The sequence below is a fragment of the Ranitomeya imitator genome, chromosome 1, assembly GCF_032444005.1.
Source record: "Ranitomeya imitator isolate aRanImi1 chromosome 1, aRanImi1.pri, whole genome shotgun sequence".
In the NCBI taxonomy this organism is placed as follows: Eukaryota; Metazoa; Chordata; class Amphibia; order Anura; family Dendrobatidae; genus Ranitomeya; species Ranitomeya imitator.
Genome location: NC_091282.1, coordinates 33617836 through 33642974, shown reverse-complemented (window position 1 = coordinate 33642974; position 25139 = coordinate 33617836). Strand labels below are relative to the sequence as shown.

At 48.6% G+C, this 25139-nt stretch overlaps 1 protein-coding gene across 1 annotated transcript in view; it reads left to right on the top strand.

Moving 5' to 3' along the window:
• The window catches only part of SPEF2 (sperm flagellar 2), a 159593-nt gene that overhangs the window by 20248 nt on the left and 114206 nt on the right, over window positions 1–25139 (top strand). The gene's annotated exons all lie outside the window — the stretch shown is intronic.

The following is a 25139-nucleotide window of genomic DNA, read 5'->3' as shown; positions in this document are numbered from 1 at the left end:
GCCCATCAATCGCCCGTCTCACTTCCTCTTCCCTGATTGCTTCTGTCAAAACATGAAGAGAGGGGTCATCCCCTGGCTCAGGGATGGTTTCAGTCAGGAAAGCCGACATCTCATCTCGATCAGGATCCCTCCTCCCCAAGAGGTGCAAGTAGAAGGATCTGACCACCTCCAGAATCCCCGATTTGGATCTGTTCAGGGACCCCGTACTGTCAATCAGTCCTCTCACCATCTTACAATTCACTGACAACCTGCAGTTTCTGTAAGGGTCGGGCGAGCGGTGCCTCCCGAAATCCCTCTCAAAAACCAAGGATGTGTGCCTATCATACTGGCACCCCTTGAGCAAGGTCTTCACCCTGGAGATTTCCTCTCGGTCCCCTCCAGTCGAGACGAGCTGCTCGAGTTTCCTCCCCAGCTCCCGATACAGGCGGTACCTGTTCAGGCCCCTGAGGCTCGAGAGCTGACGGAAGAACCCCGCGACCCTTCTTTTGAAGATCTCCCACCACTCAGACTTACTGCTACAAAGACGCAAGAGAGGTACCTGGCTCTGAAGAAATTCCTCAAAGGACTGTGTTACTTCCGCCTCTTCCAGAAGGGACAAATTCAGCTTCCATAGGCCTCTCCCCATGCGGGGGGTCTCTGTAACATTCAAAGTAAAGAAAATGAAACAGTGATCGGAGAACTCCACCTCAACAGCGGACACTGCAGAAGAGACGGCTTCCTCCTTTAAAAAAAAACCTATCTATCCTAGACCTACTGCTTCCCCTAAAAAAGGTGAAACCCCCGTGACCTGGGGTGTGCCGGATGTGGACATCCACCAGGCGAGCTTCGCTTACTATGCTATTCAAGGCTACGCTATCATAAGTCAGCCGGTCTCCAGGGCCTCCCCTATCACGGAGTCTGGTTACAGTATTAAAATCCCCACCGAAGACCACCTGCCGGCTTGTAAAAAGATAGGGCTTGATCCTCAGGAAGAGACATTTACGGTCCCACTTAGATTGCGGGCCATAGATATTGATGAGCCGAAGCTCCTGTCCCCTCATGAAGACGTCAAGGACCAAACATCTCCCCATTTCTACCTCAATCACCCGTCTGCATTCCACCTCCGCGGTCTTAAAAAGGACCGCTACCCCGCTATACGGCTCGGCCGCAAGAGACCAGTATGAGGGCCCACTCCTCCATTCCCTCTTTGCTTTGTAGATGGACCCCAGGTCCGTTAGTCTGGTCTCCTGCAAAAATAAAATATCAGCCTCAACCCGGGTGAAAAAATCAAAGGCCATAAATCTAGCCGTATCTGACTTTATGCTGGCGACATTAATTGACGCCAGAGTCAACGGGGTAGGTTCCGCCATCATGGGTGATTGAGTTAGATGGCCTGTTTTTTAACCGTACCCCCTGATTTCCTCTTCCCCTCTGAGGAGGAGCCCGACTCACCCCTCCTCTTTAAAGACACCGAGGTGTCCATATCCTCCTTTACAGTACTGGACTTCCCAGAAATAGATTCCTCGCCCCTGGACCCCGAGGTAGTCCCCCCCCCAGAGGAGTGTGAATCCCCCGGAGGACAGACCTCACCATTCCCCGAAGGCACCCCAGATGTTGCGTCCGGCCCCTCACCCCCGACCTCCGACACAGCAGAGTCATCGAGGGCTTGGAACCGATTGGAGAGGGGGATCAGAGGGGAGTCGGTGAGCCCTTCCGTAGGCACCCCAGTGGCCAGGGGGGGGGCTTAGATTTTTTATCCTTGTTCTTCTTCTTCTTCCGACTCTTACCGGTACGATTGTCACCCGTTTTTTTAGGCTGCTCCACCACCTCTTCATCCAGACTTTCATACTGGGAAGAGTTATCAGAAGCAGCCAACTCCTCCCTCTCCATCCTCCGGATCTCCTCGCTCACCGCCTTCTCCCCCAGGGCCTCAGAGGCTTCGGCTGCCGCGTCCAGGCTGGGGGCAGTCATCACGCCAGTTGCCTGAGGCTTATCCTGCCCCCTGCCCTTACGGCGCCTCACCTGTTGCCACTGGTGGGCAGATGTACCAGCCTCGCCTTTCCTCACTGACCCCTCAGCTCCCCTCAAGCCTCCACCCTCAGCCCCAGCAGAAGCTGCACCACCAGGGACCCCCCCGGGGCTCCCCCCTGCCGGGCCAGAGATGGTGCTGGAAAAGGAACGGGGGCAGCGGCTATACGGGTGACCTAGGTCACCACACAGGTGACACCTAATGTCACCACAGGCTGCGGCAAGATGGCCTACCTCGCCACACAAGGCACATTTCTGCACCTTGCAGCCTGCGCTGAAGTGGCGGGGATCACCGCACCTGTGGCAGACCTTCGGTTGCCCCTGGTAGAAGATCTGGATTCTGTCCCTCCCCAGAAATGCTGAGGAGGGGATGTGGGTGACCGTACCTCCTGAAACCTTCAACTTTACCATGAAGGTCCAGCCCCCTGACCAAATGCCAAACTCGTCCCTATTTTTCTTAGGGACCTCGGTGACTTCCCCATAACGGGAAAGCCACGTCATTATGTCGACCCCAGAGAGTGACTCGTTACTTGTCAGAACGGTCACCCTCTTTACACTATTTTGACGAGACACCGCCTGCACGGCAAAGTCTCGCCAGCCGGGCTCCCCCTTTGCCAGTTCAAAATTCGACCAGAAAAGCTCCAAGCCCTCTGGCCGAACAAAACTGACATCGAAGAAGGAGGTGCCAAACGGATGAATCAGGGCAAAGATGTCCGTTGCCCTGAAGTCCATCTTCAGAAGGAGCTCCACAACCCTCGCCCTTGGCGGGCACGCTTCACTGCCCCTCCACCGAAGACGGACCACATTCCGCCTGGCCACCCCCTGCCCGGCTGTCGGGAGGGACCAAACCGTTTCCCCTTCCCTTTTATCTTGGAAGGCAGCCAGGCCGTGTCTATCCAGCCAAAAGGCCAAGTCCACCACTCTTCCCTCTACTTCGATCGTCCGTTCTCCCTTTTTGAGGGCCTCCAGGAAACGGCGCCGCAAGACGCTATCCCTGAGGTCCAGAGGCGAGGAAACCCCTTAATTAGGCCCCGAGGCTCCAGCCACCACCCCCGAATAACTCAGAGGACCTGTGGCCGGGGGGGCAGATGAACCGGCCCCCTCCCCCTTTCTCCCACTACCATCAGACACCGTACTCACACTTGCCACGATATTCACACTTGCCACCTCGGACGCACTGCCACTCGCATCCTCAACCACAGACACTTCCATACCCGCACCCTCCTCATCCACTCCATCAGTCACTGCACTCTCACTCACATGCACACTGGGGTCAGTATTATTTTGCCTCACCTTTTGGGTATTTCCAGGTTTTGTTTTCCCACTGCTACCGCCACCTACTGGTGGCATCTTCCCTGCTGGGGGGTTTGGCACACACAGCGCTGCTGTCCCTTTAAGAGTACTGCTGCCATTGGTTTTAAGCAGCACTGTCTGACTTTCCACCACAGCAGGCACAGAGCTTCCTCCCTCACTGGCAGGTAGGAAGTCAGGAGCAGACCCGCCTCCAGCTCCATCCTGCCTTGTGGCCGGAGCCCCCACCGCAGGTAAGCCCCCCGACACAGGGGACCCCGCCAGGCAGGCGCCCTTGCTGCTATCTGCTGCAGTTCCTGCACCATTGCAGACCGCAGCTAAGACCATTAATTTTTCTTTTGCTTTGGAAGCCACGCCCCCAGCCTTCAGCTGCACAGCACAGCTATCCAAAGCTGCTCCTACATGGGCAGCGGAGGCCATGCCCCCTGAGACCGGCCGCAGCGGGACCCCCAGAGCCGACCCAGAGCTGGATCCACCCCCAGGAATCCCCCCAGTGGTACCAGTCCCCCGAGGCACAGCACCCCCCACCACCACACCCTGGGCCACAAACAGCCTGGCCACAGCAACTCCAGCGGATGGCCCCAGGCTAGGCCACTCCCCCTCAGCATCCACCAGCGGCGGTGCCCCCAATGCTGGAGACCCTGACTTCACCGCAGACCCCACCATGGGAGCCTCCACCATTTTCTTTTTATGAGCCTGTTCAGCCGGAGCCGCAGGCCCCTGCCCCTTTACTTTACTAGGTGCCTGGGTCCCCAGAAGCGATCCAGCTTTAACGGATCCGTAAGTGGGGGAACCAGACACCCCAGCGCTCACCGCCGGAGATGCGGTCCCGGCTGTCACTCTCCTGCCCACCACTGGGCCACCCTCCACATCATGCTCCATATCAGACACATCACTACCCCCTCCGTTACCACAAACAGAGGCAGCGCCCTGCGTGTCATGGCCTGTAATCTCCCCGCTCCCTCGCTGCGGACCCACAACAGAGGCCGAGCCGGGGTGGGTAGCGGGTGCCGCACAGCGGGACTGGGGGGCCCCAGAGAGGGGGACATACACGAATTTCTGCACAGTTGATGTTTTCTGCTTATTCCTTTTCTTGGCCTTTCTCTTCATCCCCCTCCTGGTTGCCTCGTCCTCGCAGATCTCATCCCCGAACCTCAGCTGGTTAAAACGGATCGGGGACTCGATCTGCTGCATGACGAGGCAGCCCCCCTCACTGCTACTACTCCCACCATCCTCATCCTCCCCCTCGCTCCCGCTGTCCCCTGAAGGGCCAGAATCTGACGGGAGAGCCACCTGCTCGGGGGCTATCCCGCTATGCGACGCCTGGAGATCTCTTACCAGGCCACCAGGCGGTGGGTAGGGCACGACCTCCTCCTCACATTCCTCTTCCTCATCATCCTCCTCCACCACCTGGCCGGAGCTCCATGACCCCTCCAGAGCCCCACCGGCCATGGCTCTGAACCGGTCATCGTTCTCCAGCTTTTCACGGAAGGGCCCGCTGCCATCCAGGATCTCACATCTCCGGCTTTCCAGGTCTTGTATGGATTTTTTGATCTTCTTGACCGCGGCGGATAGCTCGGCCTTCTTATTGCCGGAGGCCCTGTCAGACCTCTCCTTAGCTACCCTCAACTCCCCCCAGAGGGATTTTAGCTTCCTTGAGGCGTCCTTATACTCGCAGAGGTGCGCATGGACGCGGGAACCATAGACCAGGGCGGATTCTCTAGCCGCCTTGGTGCCCCAACCAAGAGGCACCGCTGCAGCACCCCTGCTCGTACTCGGCCTACCTCCAGGGGAAGGAGCCGCCGCGGCCTCAGGGGTCCTACGGGTCTTCATGTTGGATCCTTGGCCAGATCTTGTGGCCCTAGCCGGAGTTGGAGTCCTCCCACCCCCCTCCGACTTGGACCAGGAGGTGGGAGCCGGGGGCCCAGCCCCGGAGACCAGTCCCAAAATGAACCTTCTTTCCTGGGAAGGGGGCAGACAAAAAGTCCTGGATGGAAAACTTTACCTCCCTTCCCAGGAGCTCTCTCTAGGCAGCACACGGCAAACAGGCTCCGCCTCTTCCTGTATGACACTCCAGAGCTGCACTCACTATTCTGCTGGTGCAGTCACTGTGTACATACATTACATTACTGATCCTGAGTTACATCCTGTATTATACCCCAGAGCTGCACTCACTATTCTGCTGGTGCAGTCACTGTGTGCATACATTACATTACTGATCCGGAGTTACATCCTGTATTATACTCCAGAGCTGCACTCACTATTCTGCTGGTGCAGTCACTGTGTACATACATTACATTACTGATCCTGAGTTACATCCTGTATTATACTCCAGAGCTGCACTCACTATTCTGCTGGTGCAGTCACTGTGTATATACATTACATTACTGATCCTGAGTTACATCCTGTATTATACTCCAGAGCTGCACTCACTATTCTGCTGGTGCAGTCACTGTGTATATACATTACATTACTGATCCTGAGTTACCTCCTGTATTATACTCCAGAGCTGCACTCACTATTCTGCTGGTGCAGTCACTGTGTACATACATTACTGATCCTGAGTTACATCCTGTATTATACCCCAGAGCTGCTCTCACTATTCTGCTGGTGCAGTCACTGTGTACATACATTACATTACTGATCCTGAGTTACATCCTGTATTATACCCCAGAGCTGCTCTCACTATTCTGCTGGTGCAGTCACTGTGTATATACATTACATTACTGATCCTGAGTTACATCCTATATTATACTCCAGAGCTGCACTCACTATTCTGCTGGTGCAGTCACTGTGTACATACATTACATTACTGATCCTCAGTTACATCCTGTATTATACTCCAGAGCTGCACTCACTATTCTGCTAGTGCAGTCACTGTGTACATACATTACATTACTGATCCTGAGTTACATCCTGTATTATACCCCAGAGCTGCTCTCACTATTCTGCTGGTGCAGTCACTGTGTACATACATTACATTACTGTTCCTGAGTTACATCCTGTATTATACTCCAGAGCTGCACTCACTATTCTGCTGGTGCAGTCACTGTGTATATACATTACATTACTGATCCTGAGTTACATCCTGTATTATACTCCAGAGCTGCACTCACTATTCTGCTGGTGCAGTCACTGTGTACATACATTACATTACTGATCCTGAGTTACATCGTGTATTATACCCCAGAGCTGCACTCACTATTCTGCTGGTGCAGTCACTGTGTACATACATTACTGATCCTGAGTTACATCCTGTATTATACCCCAGAGCTGCACTCACTATTCTGCTGGTGCAGTCACTGTGTACATACATTACATTACTGATCCTGAGTTATATCCTGTATTATACTCCAGACCTGCACTCACCATTCTGCTGGTGCAGTCACTGTGTACATACATTACATTACTGATCCTGAGTTATATCCTGTATTATACCCCAGAGCTGCACTCACTATTCTGCTGGTGCAGTCACTGTGTACATACATTACATTACTGATCCTGAGTTACATCCTGTATTATACCCCAGAGCTGCACTCACTATTCTGCTGGTGCAGTCACTGTGTACATACATTACATTACTGATCCTGAGTTACCTCCTGTATTATACTCCAGAGCTGCACTCACTATTCTGCTGGTGCAGTCACTGTGTACATACATTACATTACTGATCCTGAGTTACCTCCTGTATTATACTCCAGAGCTGCACTCACTATTCTGCTGGTGCAGTCACTGTGTACATACATTACATTACTGATCCTGAGTTACATCCTGTATTATACTCCAGAGCTGCACTCACTATTCTGCTGGTGCAGTCACTGTGTATATACATTACATTACTGATCCTGAGTTACATCCTGTATTATACTCAGGAGCTGCACTCACTATTCTGCTGGTGCAGTCACTGTGTACATACATTACATTACTGATCCTGAGTTACATCCTGTATTATACTCCAGAGCTGCACTCACTATTCTGCTGGTGCAGTCACTGTGTATATACATTACATTACTGATCCGGAGTTACATCCTGTATTATACTCCAGAGCTGCACTCACTGTTCTGCTGGTGCAGTCACTGTGTACATACATTACATTACTGATCCTGAGTTACATCCTGTATGATACCCCAGAGCTGCACTCAGTATTCTGCTGGTGCAGTCACTGTGTATATACATTACATTACTGATCCGGAGTTACATCCTGTATTATACTCCAGAGCTGCACTCACTATTCTGCTGGTGCAGTCACTGTGTACATACATTACATTACTGATCCTGAGTTACATCGTGTATTATACCCCAGAGCTGCACTCACTATTCTGCTGGTGCAGTCACTGTGTACATACATTATGTTACGTACGCTGCGCACGCTGCGCATACTTACCCGGCTTCTCCCGTCCCTCGGCGCACTCGCGATCCTGTCCAGTGCCGCTCTGCTTCCTCCTTCGCCGGCTCATGGCGTCCGGTCCCTCTGCGCATGCGCGGTCGCGTCTCCTCCATCGCAGAGCCTTCTGGGAGGTCGCGACCCGGTGGCTCCGCCCCAACATGGCGGCGCCCATCGGGTATTTCTTCTCGGCGTCTCCCTAGGTAAGACGCCTTTGCTTTGTAGGTGCACTGTCTGCCGTCAGTGTCCCTATGCCCTAGGCTCCCCTGCACCAGTGTCTTCTCTCAGCCCAGTCTTTACTTTGTCTTAGTGTCCTGCCAGCCCGTGTTCCTGCTGTGTCTTGCCTGTCCGTGTTCCTGCTGTGTCCTGCCTGTCCGTGTTCCTGCTGTATCCTGCCAGTCCGTGTTCCTGCTGTGTCCTGCCTGTCCGTGTTCCTGCTGTATCCTGCCAGTCCGTGTTCCTGTTGTATACTGCCAGTCCGTGTTCCTGCTGTATCCTGCCAGTCCATGTTCCTGCTGTATCCTGCCAGTCCGTGTTCCTGCTGTATCCTGCCAGTCCGTGTTCCTGCTGTATCCTGCTAGTCCGTGTTCCTGCTGTGTTCTGCCAGTCCGTGTTCCTGCTGAGTCCTTCCGGTCCGTGTTCCTGCTGAGTCCTGCCAGTCCGTGTTCCTGCTGTGTTCTGCCGTTCCGTGTTCCAGTCATTTTCAGTTAAGTCTTGTTTTCCTATTATTCCCTGCCATCCTTATAGCCTTTGGTTTCCTTCTTTATCTTGGGTCGCCCCTTTGGCTCTAGCTGTTGTGTCTCCATTCCCCCGAGGTCCTGCTCCTAACACTCCCTGTATAGGGGGTGATTCCATCTGGTCCGCTCGACCCCGGGGGCTCTAGAGTCACGACCCAGAGGGTCCACTCTCGGATTTCTGCCCGAGTACTTACAGTAAGCAAAGGCCATGGACCCCGGTGGGGCCTCTGCTGCGCAGAAAGAGCTACTCTTTTTGCGAGAGAATCAGTCCCGCATGATGTCTTTTATGAAAGCTATGGATTCTCGTTTGTCCACGCTCCAGTCCTCCGATCCTGGCAACGCCGCTCTACTCGTTGGCTTACAGCAAGAGTTAGCTCAGCAGCGTGACACCCAGGCCCATATACTTAGTTATATGTCTTCTATTGACGATCGGCTGCTTTCCATCCAGACAGCCGCTTCTACGTCTGCCCCAGCATTACCCGACGGATCGGTCCAAAGTTGCGTTTTTGATTTCCCATCTGGAGGGTGACACCTTGGCATGGGTTAATCCACTCTGGGAGCGAGACGATCCCCTAGTCTCCCGGTTGTCTGAATTTTTGGAGACTTTCCGTCTTGTCTTTGACGAACCTGGATGTCTGGTCTCTACAACTGAAGCTCTATTTTCTCTCCATCAGGGGTCGTTATCCGTAGGCCAGTACGCTATTCAGTTCCGCACACTCTCCTCTGACTTGGGCTGGAACAATGAGGCGTTGGTAGGTGCTTTTTGGCGGGGTCTCTCTGGGCGCATAAAAGATGAGTTAGCCGGTCGGGACACCCCTACTGTTTTGGAGGAATTAATTTCCTTAGCTACCCGTATTGACCTTCGGTTCCAAGAACGCGCCCGTGAGCGGAGGTCTCTTCGTCCTTCTTCTGCCACCCGTAAGCCACTCAGTCCTCAGCCTAGAACCTCCTCTCAGGCGTCCGCACCGGAACCTATGCAAGTGGACCGTCTTAAGATGTCCGAACAACGTCGTAAAGAGAGGCGCACTCAGGGGTTATGCTTTTACTGCGGGAGTGCTGCTCATTTATTACGCTCTTGCCCTGAACGTCCGGAAAACCCCTCCGCCTAGGTCAGGTAAGAGAGGCCTCCCTAGGTGTGTGTGATCCCTCTCAACCCCTTACTTTGTCCGTTCTTTTGCATATTGCGGGCAAAGGCATTTCTCTGGATGCGTATGTGGATTCGGGCGCAGCAGGGAATTTTATTAGGTTGGAGGAGGTTTTGAAATTCTCCGTTCCAGTCAAAACCTTAGAGGCTCCTGTGATTCTTGCATCTGCGGATGGTAAACCGTTACAGGAGACCATTACTCAAGTAACACTTGAGGTGGAACTTCAGGTTGGGGCTCTACACAAGGAGAGAATTGCATTTTATGTTTTAGCAGGTCTGTCTCATCCTATGCTCTTAGGTCTTCCTTGGTTACGGAACCACGAGCCCATTTTAGATTGGCGCAATGGTAATATCTTGCGCTGGGGTGAGCTTTGTCGGGAACGTTGTCTGCTGCCGGTGCGTCCTGTGGGATCTTCCTCTAATTCTTCTCCTTCCTCTTCTTTTCCCGCCTTACCCTGTGTCTACAGCGCTTATTCTGATGTCTTCAACAAGAAGGAGGCTGAGGGTCTTCCGCCTCACCGGCTCTATGATTGTCCCATAGATCTCGTGCCTGGAACTAACCCGCCCAGGGGCAGGATCTATCCTCTCTCTCCTGCTGAGACTCAAGCTATGTCTGAGTACATTCAAGAAAATCTTGCTAAAGGATTCATTCGCAAGTCTTCTTCTCCGGCCGGAGCAGGGTTTTTTTTCGTGAAGAAGAAAGACGGTTCTCTCCGTCCCTGCATTGATTATCGAGGCCTAAACAACATCACGGTGAAGAACAAATATCCTCTGCCACTCATTCCTGAACTCTTCGACCGTCTTCGGGGTGCGCAAATTTTTACCAAATTAGATCTACGTGGCGCATATAATTTGGTTCGTATTCGTGCAGGCGATGAGTGGAAGACTGCCTTCAATACTCGTGATGGTCACTACGAGTACTTGGTTATGCCGTTTGGTCTCTGCAACGCCCCCGCGGTTTTCCAGGAATTTGTGAACGATGTATTTCGGGATCTTCTCTACTCCTCGGTCGTAGTTTACCTTGACGACATTCTCATCTTTTCTCCGGATCTCTCCACTCACAGGCGAGATGTCCGTCGTGTTCTGCAAAGGCTAAGAGAGAATCATCTGTTCGCTAAGATTGAGAAGTGCGTCTTTGAACAATCTTCTCTTCCCTTCCTGGGATATATTGTCTCAAGATCTGGCTTAGAGATGGATCCAGAGAAGGTTTCTGCTGTCCTGAATTGGCCTCGTCCTCTTGGAACAAAAGCAATCCAACGTTTTCTTGGCTTTGCCAACTACTATAGACAATTTATTCCTCATTTTTCTTCCATGATCAAGCCTATCTCTGCTCTAGTTCGCAAGGGAGTCAACTCCAGTCTTTGGACCCCTGAGGCTGAAGAGTCCTTTCTGTCTCTTAAACAAAGCTTCGCTACGGCCCCTGTGCTTCATCGTCCTGATGCTAATAGACCGTTTGTCCTTGAGGTCGACGCATGCTCTATTGGAGCTGGTGCTGTACTTTTGCAAAGATCCTCGTCCGGACGTTTGGTGACCTGTGGTTTTTTTTCTAAAACCTTTTCCGCTCCTGAGCGTAACTACTCTATTGGAGATAAAGAACTTTTGGCTATCAAGCTAGCCTTGGAGGAATGGCGTTATCTCCTTGAGGGGGCTCTTCATCCATTCACCATTTACACAGACCACAAGAATCTGGCCTATATTCAGTCTGCCCAAAGACTAAATCCACGACAGGCCAGATGGTCTTTATTCTTCGGACGATTCGAATTTGAACTTCATTTCCGACCCGGAAATAAGAATGTCAAAGCAGATGCTCTTTCAAGATCCTTCCAGCCTCTGGACCTAGAGGATTCTCCGGCTCACATCATTGATCCTGCGAAGATCGTCACTCTTGCTCCTCTAAGAGTGATTTCAACTCCTCCTGGCAAGACTCTTGTGGCTAACCAAGACAAGGAGAGAGTTTTACGTTGGGGTCACTCCTCCAAAATTGCAGGTCACGTAGGAGTCAAGAAGACACTTTCTCTTATCTCTCGGCATTACTGGTGGCCATCTCTCCGACAAGACATCACCAAATTCATCGCTTCTTGTCCTTCTTGTGCAAAAAATAAAGTCCCTAGGCAGCTTCCCTCCGGTCTCCTGCATCCTCTGCCTGTGCCTTCCGTTCCTTGGAGTCATATAGCTATGGACTTCATCACTGATCTACCTTGTTCCTCGAATTGCTCTGTCATCTTGGTTGTTGTAGATCGGTTCTCCAAGATGGCTCACTTCATCGCATTACCTGGTCTGCCTTCCGCTCCTGAGTTGGCAAAGATCTGTTTACACCAAGTCTTCCGTCTTCATGGTTTTCCTCATCATATCGTCTCAGACCGTGGAGTACAATTTACCTCACGTTTTTGGAGAGCTCTCTGCAGTCTATTAAAGGTTAACTTGGACTTTTCTTCCGCCTATCACCCTCAGTCCAACGGACAAGTGGAGCGAGTTAATCAAGTCCTGACTACATATCTGCGACATTTCTCCAATGCACACCAAGATGACTGGGTCTCTCTTCTCCCCTGGGCCGAATTCTCATATAACAATCTTCCCAGCGAGTCTTTCTCCAAAACCCCCTTTTTTGTAGTCTATGGTCAACATCCGAACATTCCTCTTCCTGTTTCTCTTTCCTCGGGGGTACCGGCAGCGGATTTCTTGTCCCGGGAATTCTCTACGATTTGGAGTGAGACCAAAGTGGCTCTTGAGAGAGCTAGCCTTAATATGAAAAAGTTTGCTGACAAAAGGCGTTTGGATGCTCCGCCATATTCTCCGGGTGATAAAGTTTGGCTCTCCTCTCGCTATATCAAGCTTAAAATTCCCTCTTGCAAACTGGGTCCCCGCTATATTGGTCCTTTTCCTATCTTGAGTCGCATTAATGATGTTTCTTATAAGTTGAAGTTGCCTGCCTCTTTACGCATTCCCAATGCCTTCCATGTGTCTCTTCTCAAGCCTGCAGTCTTTAATCGTTTTCACTCCGCTACCTCTTCCTCTCCTCAGCTCTGTACTTCTGATGGAATCTTTAATGTTAAAGATATTCTTGCCAAAAAGGTAGTTAGGGGTAAAACTTATTTTTTGATTGATTGGGAGGGATTTGGCCCTGAGGAGAGGTCCTGGGAGCCCCGAGAGAACATCAATGCTCCTCTTATCATGAAAAGATTCCTTTCTAGCCTTAAAAAGAGGGGGACTAAGGAGGGGGGTACTGTTACGTACGCTGCGCACGCTGCGCATACTTACCCGGCTTCTCCCGTCCCTTGGCGCACTCGCGATCCTGTCCAGTGCCGCTCTGCTTCCTCCTTCGCCGGCTCACGGCGTCCGGTCCCTCTGCGCATGCGCGGTCGCGTCTCCTCCATCGCAGAGCCTTCTGGGAGGTCGCGACCCGGTGGCTCCGCCCCAACATGGCGGCGCCCATCGGGTATTTCTTCCCGGCGTCTCCCTAGGTAAGACGCCTTTGCTTTGTAGGTGCACTGTCTGCCGTCAGTGTCCCTATGCCCTAGGCTCCCCTGCACCAGTGTCTTCTCTCAGCCCAGTCTTTACTTTGTCTTAGTGTCCTGCCAGCCCGTGTTCCTGCTGTGTCTTGCCTGTCCGTGTTCCTGCTGTGTCCTGCCTGTCCGTGTTCCTGCTGTATCCTGCCTGTCCGTGTTCCTGCTGTATCCTGCCAGTCCATGTTCCTGTTGTATACTGCCAGTCCGTGTTCCTGCTGTATCCTGCCAGTCCGTGTTCCTGTTGTATACTGCCAGTCCGTGTTCCTGTTGTATCCTGCCAGTCTGTGTTCCTGCTGTATCCTGCCAGTCCGTGTTCCTGTTGTATACTGCCAGTCCGTGTTCCTGCTGTATCCTGCCAGTCCGTGTTCCTGTTGTATACTGCCAGTCCGTGTTCCTGCTGTATCCTGCCAGTCCGTGTTCTGCTGTATCCTGCCAGTCCGTGTTCCTGCTGTATCCTGCTAGTCCGTGTTCCTGCTGTGTCCTGCCAGTCCGTGTTCCTGCTGAGTCCTTCCGGTCCGTGTTCCTGCTGAGTCCTGCCAGTCCGTGTTCCTGCTGTGTTCTGCCGTTCCGTGTTCCAGTCATTTTCAGTTAAGTCTTGTTTTCCTATTATTCCCTGCCATCCTTATAGCCTTTGGTTTCCTTCTTTATCTTGGGTCGCCCATTTGGCTCTAGCTGTTGTGTCTCCATTCCCCCGAGGTCCTGCTCCTAACACTCCCTGTATAGGGGGTGATTCCATCTGGTCCGCTCGACCCCGGGGGCTCTAGAGTCACGACCCAGAGGGTCCACTCTCGGATTTCTGCCCGAGTACTTACACATTACTGATCCTGAGTTACATCCTGTATTATACCCCAGAGCTGCACTCACTATTCTGCTGGTGCAGTCACTGTGTATATACATTACATTACTGATCCTGAGTTACATCCTATATTATACTCCAGAGCTGCACTCACTATTCTGCTGGTGCAGTCACTGTGTACATACATTACATTACTGATCCTCAGTTACATCCTGTATTATACTCCAGAGCTGCACTCACTATTCTGCTAGTGCAGTCACTGTGTACATACATTACATTACTGATCCGGAGTTACATCCTGTATTATACCCCAGAGCTGCACTCACTATTCTGCTGGTGCAGTCACTGTGTACATACATTACATTACTGATCCTGAGTTACATCCTGTATTATACCCCAGAGCTGCGCTCGCTATTCTGCTGGTGCAGTCACTGTGTACATACATTACATTACTGATCCTGAGTTACATCCTGTATTATACTCCAGAGCTGCGCTCACTATTCTGCTGGTGCAGTCACTGTGTACATACATTACATTACTGATCCTGAGTTACATCCTGTATTATACTCCAGAGCTGCGCTCACTATTCTGCTGGTGCAGTCACTGTGTACATACATTACATTACTGATCCTGAGTTACATCCTGTATTATACTCCAGAGCTGCACTCACTATTCTGCTGGTGCAGTCACTGTGTACATACATTACTGATCCTGAGTTACATCCTGTATTATACCCCAGAGCTGCACTCACTATTCTGCTGGTGCAGTCACTGTGTACATACATTACATTACTGATCCTGAGTTACCTCCTGTATTATACCTCAGAGCTGCACTCACTATTCTGCTGATGCAGTCACTGTGTACATACATTACATTACTGATCCTGAGTTACATCCTGTATTATACTCCAGAGCTGCACTCACTATTCTGCTGGTGCAGTCACTGTGTACATACATTACATTACTGATCCGGAGTTACATCCTGTATTATACCCCAGAGCTGCACTCACTGTTCTGTTGGTGCAGTCACTGTGTACATACATTACATTACTGATCCTGAGTTACATCCTGTATTATACCCCAGAGCTGCACTCACTATTCTGCTGGTGCAGTCACTGTGTACATACATTACATTACTGATCCTGAGTTACATCCTCTATTATACTCCAGAGCTGCACTCACTATTCTGCTGGTGCAGTCACTGTGTACATACATTACATTACTGATCCTGAGTTACATCCTGTATTATACTCCAGAGCTGCACTCACTATTCTGCTGGTGCAGTCACTGTGTACATACATTACTGATCCTGAGTTACCTCCTGTATTATACCCCAGAGCTGCACTCACTATTCTGCTGGTGCAGTCACTGTGTACATACATTACATTACTGATCCTGAGTTACATCCTGTATTATACTCCAGAGCTGCACTCACTATTCTGCTGGTGCAGTCACTGTGTACATACATTACTGATCCTGAGTTACATCCTGTATTATACCCCAGAGCTGCACTCACTATTCTGCTGGTGCAGTCACTGTGTACATACATTACATTACTGATCCTGAGTTACATCCTGTATTATACTCCAGAGCTGCACTCACTATTCTGCTGGTGCAGTCACTGTGTACATACATTACTGATCCTGAGTTACCTTCTGTATTATACCCCAGAGCTGCACTCACTATTCTGCTGGTGCAGTCACTGTGTACATACATTACATTACTGATCCTGAGTTACATCCTGTATTATACTCCAGAGCTGCACTCACTATTCTGCTGGTGCAGTCACTGTGTACATACATTACTGATCCTGAGTTACATCCTGTATTATACCCCAGAGCTGCACTCACTATTCTGCTGGTGCAGTCACTGTGTACATACATTACATTACTGATCCTGAGTTACCTCCTGTATTATACCTCAGAGCTGCACTCACTATTCTGCTGATGCAGTCACTGTGTACATACATTACATTACTGATCCTGAGTTACCTCCTGTATTATACTCCAGAGCTGCACTCACTATTCTGCTGGTGCAGTCACTGTGTACATACATTACATTACTGATCCGGAGTTACATCCTGTATTATACCCCAGAGCTGCACTCACTGTTCTGTTGGTGCAGTCACTGTGTACATACATTACATTACTGATCCTGAGTTACATCCTGTATTATACCCCAGAGCTGCACTCACTATTCTGCTGGTGCAGTCACTGTGTACATACATTACATTACTGATCCTGAGTTACATCCTCTATTATACTCCAGAGCTGCACTCACTATTCTGCTGGTGCAGTCACTGTGTACATACATTACATTACTGATCCTGAGTTACATCCTGTATTATACTCCAGAGCTGCACTCACTATTCTGCTGGTGCAGTCACTGTGTACATACATTACATTACTGATCCTGAGTTACATCCTGTATTATACTCCAGAGCTGCACTCACTATTCTGCTGGTGCAGTCGCTGTGTACATACATTACATTACTGATCCTGAGTTACATCCTGTATTATACTCCAGAGCTGCACTCACTATTCTGCTGGTGCAGTCACTGTGTACATACATTACATTACTGATCCTGAGTTACATCCTGTATTATACCCCAGAGCTGCACTCACTATTCTGCTGGTGCAGTCACTGTGTACATACATTACATTACTGATCCTGAGTTACATCCTCTATTATACTCCAGAGCTGCACTCACTATTCTGCTGGTGCAGTCACTGTGTACATACATTACATTACTGATCCGGAGTTACATCCTGTATTATACCCCAGAGCTGCACTCACTATTCTGCTGGTGCAGTCACTGTGTACATACATTACATTACTGATCCTGAGTTACATCCTCTATTATACTCCAGAGCTGCACTCACTATTCTGCTGGTGCAGTCACTGTGTACATACATTACATTACTGATCCGGAGTTACATCCTGTATTATACCCCAGAGCTGCACTCACTGTTCTGTTGGTGCAGTCACTGTGTACATACATTACATTTCTGATCCTGAGTTACATCCTGTATTATACCCCAGAGCTGCACTCACTATTCTGCTGGTGCAGTCACTGTGTACATACATTACATTACTGATCCTGAGTTACATCCTCTATTATACTCCAGAGCTGCACTCACTATTCTGCTGGTGCAGTCACTGTGTACATACATTACATTACTGATCCTGAGTTACATCCTGTATTATACTCCAGAGCTGCACTCACTATTCTGCTGGTGCAGTCACTGTGTACATACATTACATTACTGATCCTGAGTTACATCCTGTATTATACTCCAGAGCTGCACTCACTATTCTGCTGGTGCAGTCGCTGTGTACATACATTACATTACTGATCCTGAGTTACATCCTGTATTATACTCCAGAGCTGCGCTCACTATTCTGCTGGTGCAGTCACTGTGTACATACATTACATTACTGATCCTGAGTTACATCCTGTATTATACTCCAGAGCTGCACTCACTATTCTGCTGGTGCAGTCACTGTGTACATACATTACATTACTGATCCTGAGTTACATCCTGTATTATACTCCAGAGCTGCACTCACTATTCTGCTGGTGCAGTCGCTGTGTACATATATTACATTACTGATCCTGAGTTACATCCTGTATTATACCCCAGAGCTACACTCACTATTCTGCTGGTGCAGTCACTGTGTACATACATTACTGATCCTGAGTTACATCCTGTATTATACTCCAGAGCTGCACTCACTATTCTGCTGGTGCAGTCACTGTGTACATACATTACATTACTGATCCTGAGTTACATCCTGTATTATACTCCAGAGCTGCACTCACTATTCTGCTGGTGCAGTCACTGTGTACATACATTACATTACTGATCCTGAGTTACATCCTGTATTATACTCCAGAGCTGCACTCACTATTCTGCTGGTGCAGTCACTGTGTACATACATTACATTACTGATCCTGAGTTACATCGGGGGTGGGGTCTCTGTTATTTTTGTGATGCTGCATTGCCTTATAGTGGGGTGCGTTGTCTCAGCGCCGGGCGCTGTCTGTGTTGCCTCCTGGAGGCCGAGCATGCCGGTCGCTCAGTGATTCTGCTCCATTATCTTATAGATCGGGTCATGTTGGGACCTGGAGATCTGTCAGATCCACGCAGACTATTGGAGGGAAGGGGCAGAAACGCTCTGCGCCTCTTCTTGTGATACACCCAGTACTGCAGAATGGAGCCCGGCTATGGCCCATAATAAACATCTCCGCAATTTAGCTGCCGGCTCGGTCTCGCCGCTGTCTGTATATGTGTGGAGTTCGCTCACAGCAGGTACAGTGGGGAATAAAAGTATTTAGTCAGCCACCGATTGTGCAAGTTCTCCCACTTAAAAAGATGAGAAGCCTCCTGCAGTGCCTGTCAGATCGCTGATCTAACACAGTGCTGTGCAAAATGTAGAATAACGCGCGATCAAAAAGACAGATATAAATAACCATGGTACCGCTGAAAGCGTCATCTTGCCCCGCAAAAAACGAGCCGCCATACAGCATCATCAGTGAAAAAATAAAAAAGTTATAGTCCTCAGAATAAAGCGATGCAAAAATAATAATTTTTTATATAAAATAGATTTTATCGTATAGAAGCGCCAAAACATAAAAAATGATATAAATGAGGTGTCGCTGTAATCGTACTGACCCGAAGAATAAAACTGCTTTATCAATTTTACCAAACGTGGAACGGTATAAACGCTTTCCCCCTCCCGCCCCCCCCCCCAAAAAAAAGTAATTCAGGAATTGCTGGTTTGTGTTCATTCTGCCTCACAAAAATCGGAATAAAAAGCGATCAAAAAATGTCACGTGTCCGAAAATGTTACCAATAAAAACGTCAACTCGTCCCGCAAAAACTATTTTTTGCAATAAAAAGTGTCTTTTAGTGTGTGACGGCTGCCAATCATAAAAATCCGCTAAAAAACCCGCTATAAAAGTAAATCAAACCCCCCTTCATCACCCCCTTAGTTAGGGAAATATAATAAAATTTAAAAAAAAAATTATTTATTTCCATTTTCCCATTAGGGTTATGGTTAGGGTTGGGGCTTAAGTTAGGGTTAGGGTTGGGGCAACAGATATGGTTAGGGTTGGGGCTACAGTTAGGGTTAGGGTTGGGGCTAAAGTTAGGGTTAGGGTTGGGGCTACAGTTAGGGTTAGGGTTGGGGCAACAGATATGGTTAGGCTTGGGGCTACAGTTAGGGTTAGGGTTGGGGCTAAAGTTAGGGTTAGGGTTGGGGCTACAGTTAGGGTTAGGGTTGGGGCTAAAATTAGGGTTAGGGTTGGGGCTAAAATTAGGGTTAGGGTTGGGGCTAAATTTAGAGTTGGGGCTAAAGTTAGGGTTAGGGCTACAGTTAGGGTTGGGGCTACAGTTAGGGTTGGGGCTAAATTTAGGGTTAGGGTTTGAATTACATTTACGGTTGGGATTAGGGTTAGGGGTGTGTCAGGGTTAGGGGTGTGATTAGGGTTATGGTTGGGATTAGGGTTAGGGATATGTTTGAGTTAGGTGTTTGGTTAGGGTTGGGATTAGGGTTAGGGGTGTGTTGAGGTTAGGGATGTGGTTGGGATTATGGTTAGGGGCATGTTTGGGTTAGGGGTGTGGGTAGGGTTATGGTTAGGGTTGGGATTAGGGTTGGGATTAGGGTTAGGGGTGTCTTTGGGTTAGGGTTACAGTTATAATTGTGGGGTTTCCACTGTTCAGGCACATCAGGGGCTCTCCAAACGTGACATGGTGTCCGATCTCAGTTCCAGCCAATTCTGCGTTGAAAAAGTAAAACAGTGCTCCTTCCCTTCCGAGCTCTCCCGTGTGCCCAAACAGAGGTTTACCCCAACATATGGGGTATCAGCGTACTCAGGACAAATTGGGCAACAACTTTTGAGTTCCAATTTCTCTGGTTACCCTTGGGAAAATAAAAATTTGGGGGGCTAAAAAATCATTTTTGTGGGAAAAAAATGATTTTTTTTATTTCACGGCTCTGCGTTATAAACTATAGTGAAACACTTGGGGATTCAAAGTTCTCACAACACATCTAGATAAGTTCCTTGAGGGGTCTAGTTTCCAATATGGGGTCACTTGTGGGGGGTTTCTACTGTTTAGGTGCATCAGGGGCTCTGCAAACGCAATGTGATGCCTGCAGACCATTCCATCTAAGTCTGCATTCCAAATGGCACTCCTTCCCTTCCGAGCTCTGCCATGTGCCCAAACGGTGGTTCCCCCCACATATGGGGTATCAGCGTACTCAGGACAAATTGGACACCAACTTTTGGGGTCCAGTTTCTCCTGTTACCCTTGGGAAAATACAAAACTGGGGGCTAAAAAATAATTTTTGTGGAATAAAAATAAATTTTATTTTCACAGCTCTGCATTATAAACTGTAGTGAAACACTTGGGGGTTCAAAGTTCTCACAACACATCTAGATAAGTTCCTTGGGGGGTCTACTTTCCAATAGGGGGTCACTTGTGGGGGGTTTCAATGTTTAGGCACATCAGGCTCTCTCCAATCGCGACATGGCATCCCATCTCAATTCCAGTCAATTTTGCATTGAAAAGTCAAATGGCGCTCCTTCCCTTTCGAGCTCTGCCATGCACCCAAACAGTGATTTACCCCCACATATGGGGTATCAGCATACTCAGAAGAAATTGGACCCCAAAACTTGTTGTGCAATTTGCCCTGTTACACTTGGGAAAATAAAAAATTGGGGGCAAAAATATCATTTTTGTGAAAAAATATGATTTTTATTTTTTACAGCTCTACATTATAAACTTCTGTGAAGCACTTGGTGGGTCAAAGTGCTCACCACACCTCTAGATAAGTTCCTTAGAGGTCTACTTTCCAAAATGGTGTCACTTGTGGGGGGTTTCAATGTTTAGGCACATCAGGGGCTCTCCAAACGTGGCATGGCGTCCCATCTCAATTCCGGTCAATTTTGCATTGAAAAGTCAAATGGCGCTCCTTCCCTTCCGAGCTCTGTCATGCGCCCAAACAGTGGTTTACCCCCACATATGGGGTATCGGTGTACTCAGGACAAATTGTACAACAACTTTTGGGGTCCAAATTCTCCTGTTACCCTTGGTAAAATAAAACAAATTGGAGCTAAAGTAAATTTTTTGTGAAAAAAAGTTAAATTTTTTTTAAAAACATTCCAAAAATTCCTGTGAAACACCTGAAGGGTTAATAAACTTCTTGAATTTGGTTTTGAGCACCTTGGGGGGTGCAGTTTTTAGAATGGTGTCACACTTGGGTATTTTCTATCATATAGACCCCTCAAAATGACTTCAAATGAGATGTGGTCCCTAAAAAAAAATGGTGTTGTAAAAATGAGAAATTGCTGGTCAACTTTTAACCCTTATAACTCCCTAACAAAAAAAAAAATTTGGTTCCAAAATTGTGCTGATGTTAAGTAGACATGTGGGAAATGTTACGTATTAAGCATTTTGTGTGACATAACTCTGTGATTTAAGGGTATAAAAATTCAAAATTGAAAAATTGCGGAATTTTCGCCAAATTTCTGTTTCTTTCACAAATAAACGCAGGTAATATCAAAGAACTTTTACCACTATCATGAAGTACAATATGTCACGAGAAAACAATGTCAAAATCCCTGGGACCCGTTGAAGCGTTCCACAGTTATAACCTCATAAAGGGACAGCGATCAGAATTGTAAAAATTGGCCCGGTCATTAACGTGCAAACCACCCTCGGGGGTAAAGAGGTTAACAAAAGTTAATATTTTGTTATATTTCCTTTGTTGGCAATGACAGTGGTCAAACGTTTTCTGTAAGTCTTCACAAGGTTGCCACACACTGTTGGTGGTATGTTGGCCCATTCCTCCATGCAGATCTCCTCTAGAGCAGTGATGTTTTGGGCCTGTCGCTGGGCAACACGGACTTTCAATTCCCTCCAAAGGTTTTCTATGGGGTTGAGATCTGGAGACTGGCTAGGCCACTCCAGGACCTTCTTTGCCCTGACGGTGTGCTTGGGATCATTATCACGCTGAAAGACCCATCCACGTTTCATTTTCAATGCCTTTGCTGATGGAAGGAGGTTTGCACTCAAAATCTCATGATTACATAGTAACATAGTAACATAGTTAGTAAGGCCGAAAAAAGACATTTGTCCATCCAGTTCAGCCTATATTCCATCATAATAAATAAATACCCAGATCTACGTCCTTCTACAGAACCTAATAATTGTATGATACAATATTGTTCTGCTCCAGGAAGACATCCAGGCCTCTCTTGAACCCCTCGACTGAGTTCGCCATCACCACCTCCTCAGGCAAGCAATTCCAGATTCTCACTGCCCTAACAGTAAAGAATCCTCTTCTATGTTGGTGGAAAAACCTTCTCTCCTCCAGACGCAAAGAATGCCCCCTTGTGCCCGTCACCTTCCTTGGTATAAACAGATCCTCAGCGAGATATTTGTATTGTCCCCTTATATACTTATACATGGTTATTAGATCGCCCCTCAGTCGTCTTTTTTCTAGACTAAATAATCCTAATTTCGCTAATCTATCTGGGTATTGTAGTTCTCCCATCCCCTTTATTAATTTTGTTGCCCTCCTTTGTACTCTCTCTAGTTCCATTATATCCTTCCTGAGCACCGGTGCCCAAAACTGGACACAGTACTCCATGTGCGGTCTAACTAGGGATTTGTACAGAGGCAGTATAATGCTCTCATCATGTGTATCCAGACCTCTTTTAATGCACCCCATGATCCTGTTTGCCTTGGCAGCTGCTGCCTGGCACTGGCTGCTCCAGGTAAGTTTATCATTAACTAGGATCCCCAAGTCCTTCTCCCTGTCAGATTTACCCAGTGGTTTCCCGTTCAGTGTGTAATGGTGATATTGATTCCCTCTTCCCATGTGTATAACCTTACATTTATCATTGTTAAACCTCATCTGCCACCTTTCAGCCCAAGTTTCCAACTTATCCAGATCCATCTGTAGCAGAATACTATCTTCTCTTGTATTAACTGCTTTACATAGTTTTGTATCATCTGCAAATATCGATATTTTACTGTGTAAACCTTCTACCAGATCATTAATGAATATGTTGAAGAGAACAGGTCCCAATACTGATCCCTGCGGTACCCCACTGGTCACAGCGACCCAGTTAGAGACTATACCATAATGGCCCCATTCATTCTTTCATGTACACGGATCAGTCATTCTGGTCCCTTTGCAGAGATACAGCCCCAAAGCATGATGTTGCCACCCCATGCTTCACAGTAGGTATGGTTTTCTTTGGATGCAACTCAGCATTCTGTCTCCTCCAAACACGACAAGCTTTGTTTCTACCAAACAGTTCTACTTTGGTTTCATCAGACCATATGACATTCTCCCAATACTCTTCTGGATAAGCCAAATGTTCTCTAGCAAACTTCAGACGGGCCCGGACATGTACTGGCTTAAGCAGTGGGACACGTCTGGCACTGCAGGATCTGAGTCCATGGTGGCATAGTGTGTTACTTATGGTAGGCCTTGTTACATTGGTCCCAGCTCTCTGCAGTTCATTCACTAGGTCCCCCATGTGGTTCTGGGATTTTTGCTCACCGTTCTTGTGACCATTTTGACCCCACAAAGTGAGATCTTGCGTAGAGCCCCAGATCGAGGGAGATTATCAGTGGTCTTGTATGTCTTCCATTTTCTTATTATTGCTCCCACAGTGGATTTCATTACACCAAGCTGCTTGCCTATTGCAGATTCAGTCTTCCCAGCCTGGTGCAGGGCTACAATTTTGTTTCTGGTGTCCTTCGACAGCTCTTTGGTCTTCACCATAGTGGAGATTGGAGTGTGACTATTTGAGGTTGTGGACAGGTGTTTTTTATACTGATCACAAGGTCAAACAGGTGCCATTACTACAGGTAATGAGTGGAGGACAGAGGAGCCTCTTAAAGAAGAAGTTACAGGTCTGTGAGAGCCAGAAATCTTACATGTTTTAGGTGACCAAATACTTATTTTCCACCATAATTTGCAAAATAAATCTTGCTAAATCAGACAAGGTGATATTCTGGATTTGTTTTCTCATTGTGACTCTCATAGTTGTGGTCTAACCTATGATGTCAATTACAGGCCTCTCTCATTTTTTTAAGTGGGAGAACTTGCACAATTGGTGGTGACTAATACTTTTTTCCCCACTGTATTCTGTTACAGTAACCGTAATTTTAATTTTTCTTTAAAATATCAATAGAATATTTATCTTATCAGTGAAATCTGCTTCTTTCTCCTCCTCCATCTTTCACTCTCACTTAAGGGGTTAAATCTGTATTCAGTGAAAACAGATCTTCCCAATACTGAGAGAGGAGATGACATTTGGTGCTTTTAACGTTCTATGGAGGAGGAGTAGCTAGAGGGAGACACACACAGAGGAGAAGCTTGAGGAAGAGCTTGAGGCTGACACAGGCAGAGGAGGACAACCTAGAGGAAGACACAGGCAGAGGAGAAGGAGCTAGAAGCTGACACATGCAGAGGAGGAGCTAGAAGGTGACACAGGCAGAGGAGGAGGAGGAAGAGCTAGAAGCTGACACATGCAGAGGAGGAGGAGGAGCTAGAGGCTGACACAGACAGAGGAGGACAACCTAGAGGAAGCGACAGGCAGAGGAGTTGGAACTAGAGGCTGACACAAGCAGAGGAGAAGGAGCTAGAAGCTGACACATGCAGAGGTGGAGGAGCTAGAAGCTGACACATGCAGAGGTGGAGGAGCTAGAAGCTGACACATGCAGAGGTGGAGGAGCTAGAAGCTGACACATGCAGAGGTGGAGGAGCTAGAAGCTGACACATGCAGAGGAGGAGGAGCTAGAGGCTGACACATGCAGAGGAGGAGACAGAGACAGACAGAGGAGGGATGAGCTAGAGGAAGACACAGGCAGAAGAGGAGGAACTAGAGACTGACACATGCAGAGGAGGAGGAGCTATATTCAGACACAGGCAGAGGAGGAGGAGCTAGTATCAGACACAGGCGAAGGAGGAGTTAGATGCTGACAGGCAGAGGAGGAGGCGCTAGGATCAGACCCAGGCAGAGGAGGAGCTAGGATCAGACACAGGTGGAGGAGGAGTTAGATGCTGACAGTCAGAGGAGGAGGAGCTAGTATCAGACACAGGCGGAGGAGGAGTTAGATGCTGACAGTCAGAGGAGGAGGAGCTAGTATCAGACACAGGCGGAGGAGGAGTTAGATGCTGACAGGCAGAGGAGTAGGAGCTAGAGACCAACACAAGCACAGGGTAACCTA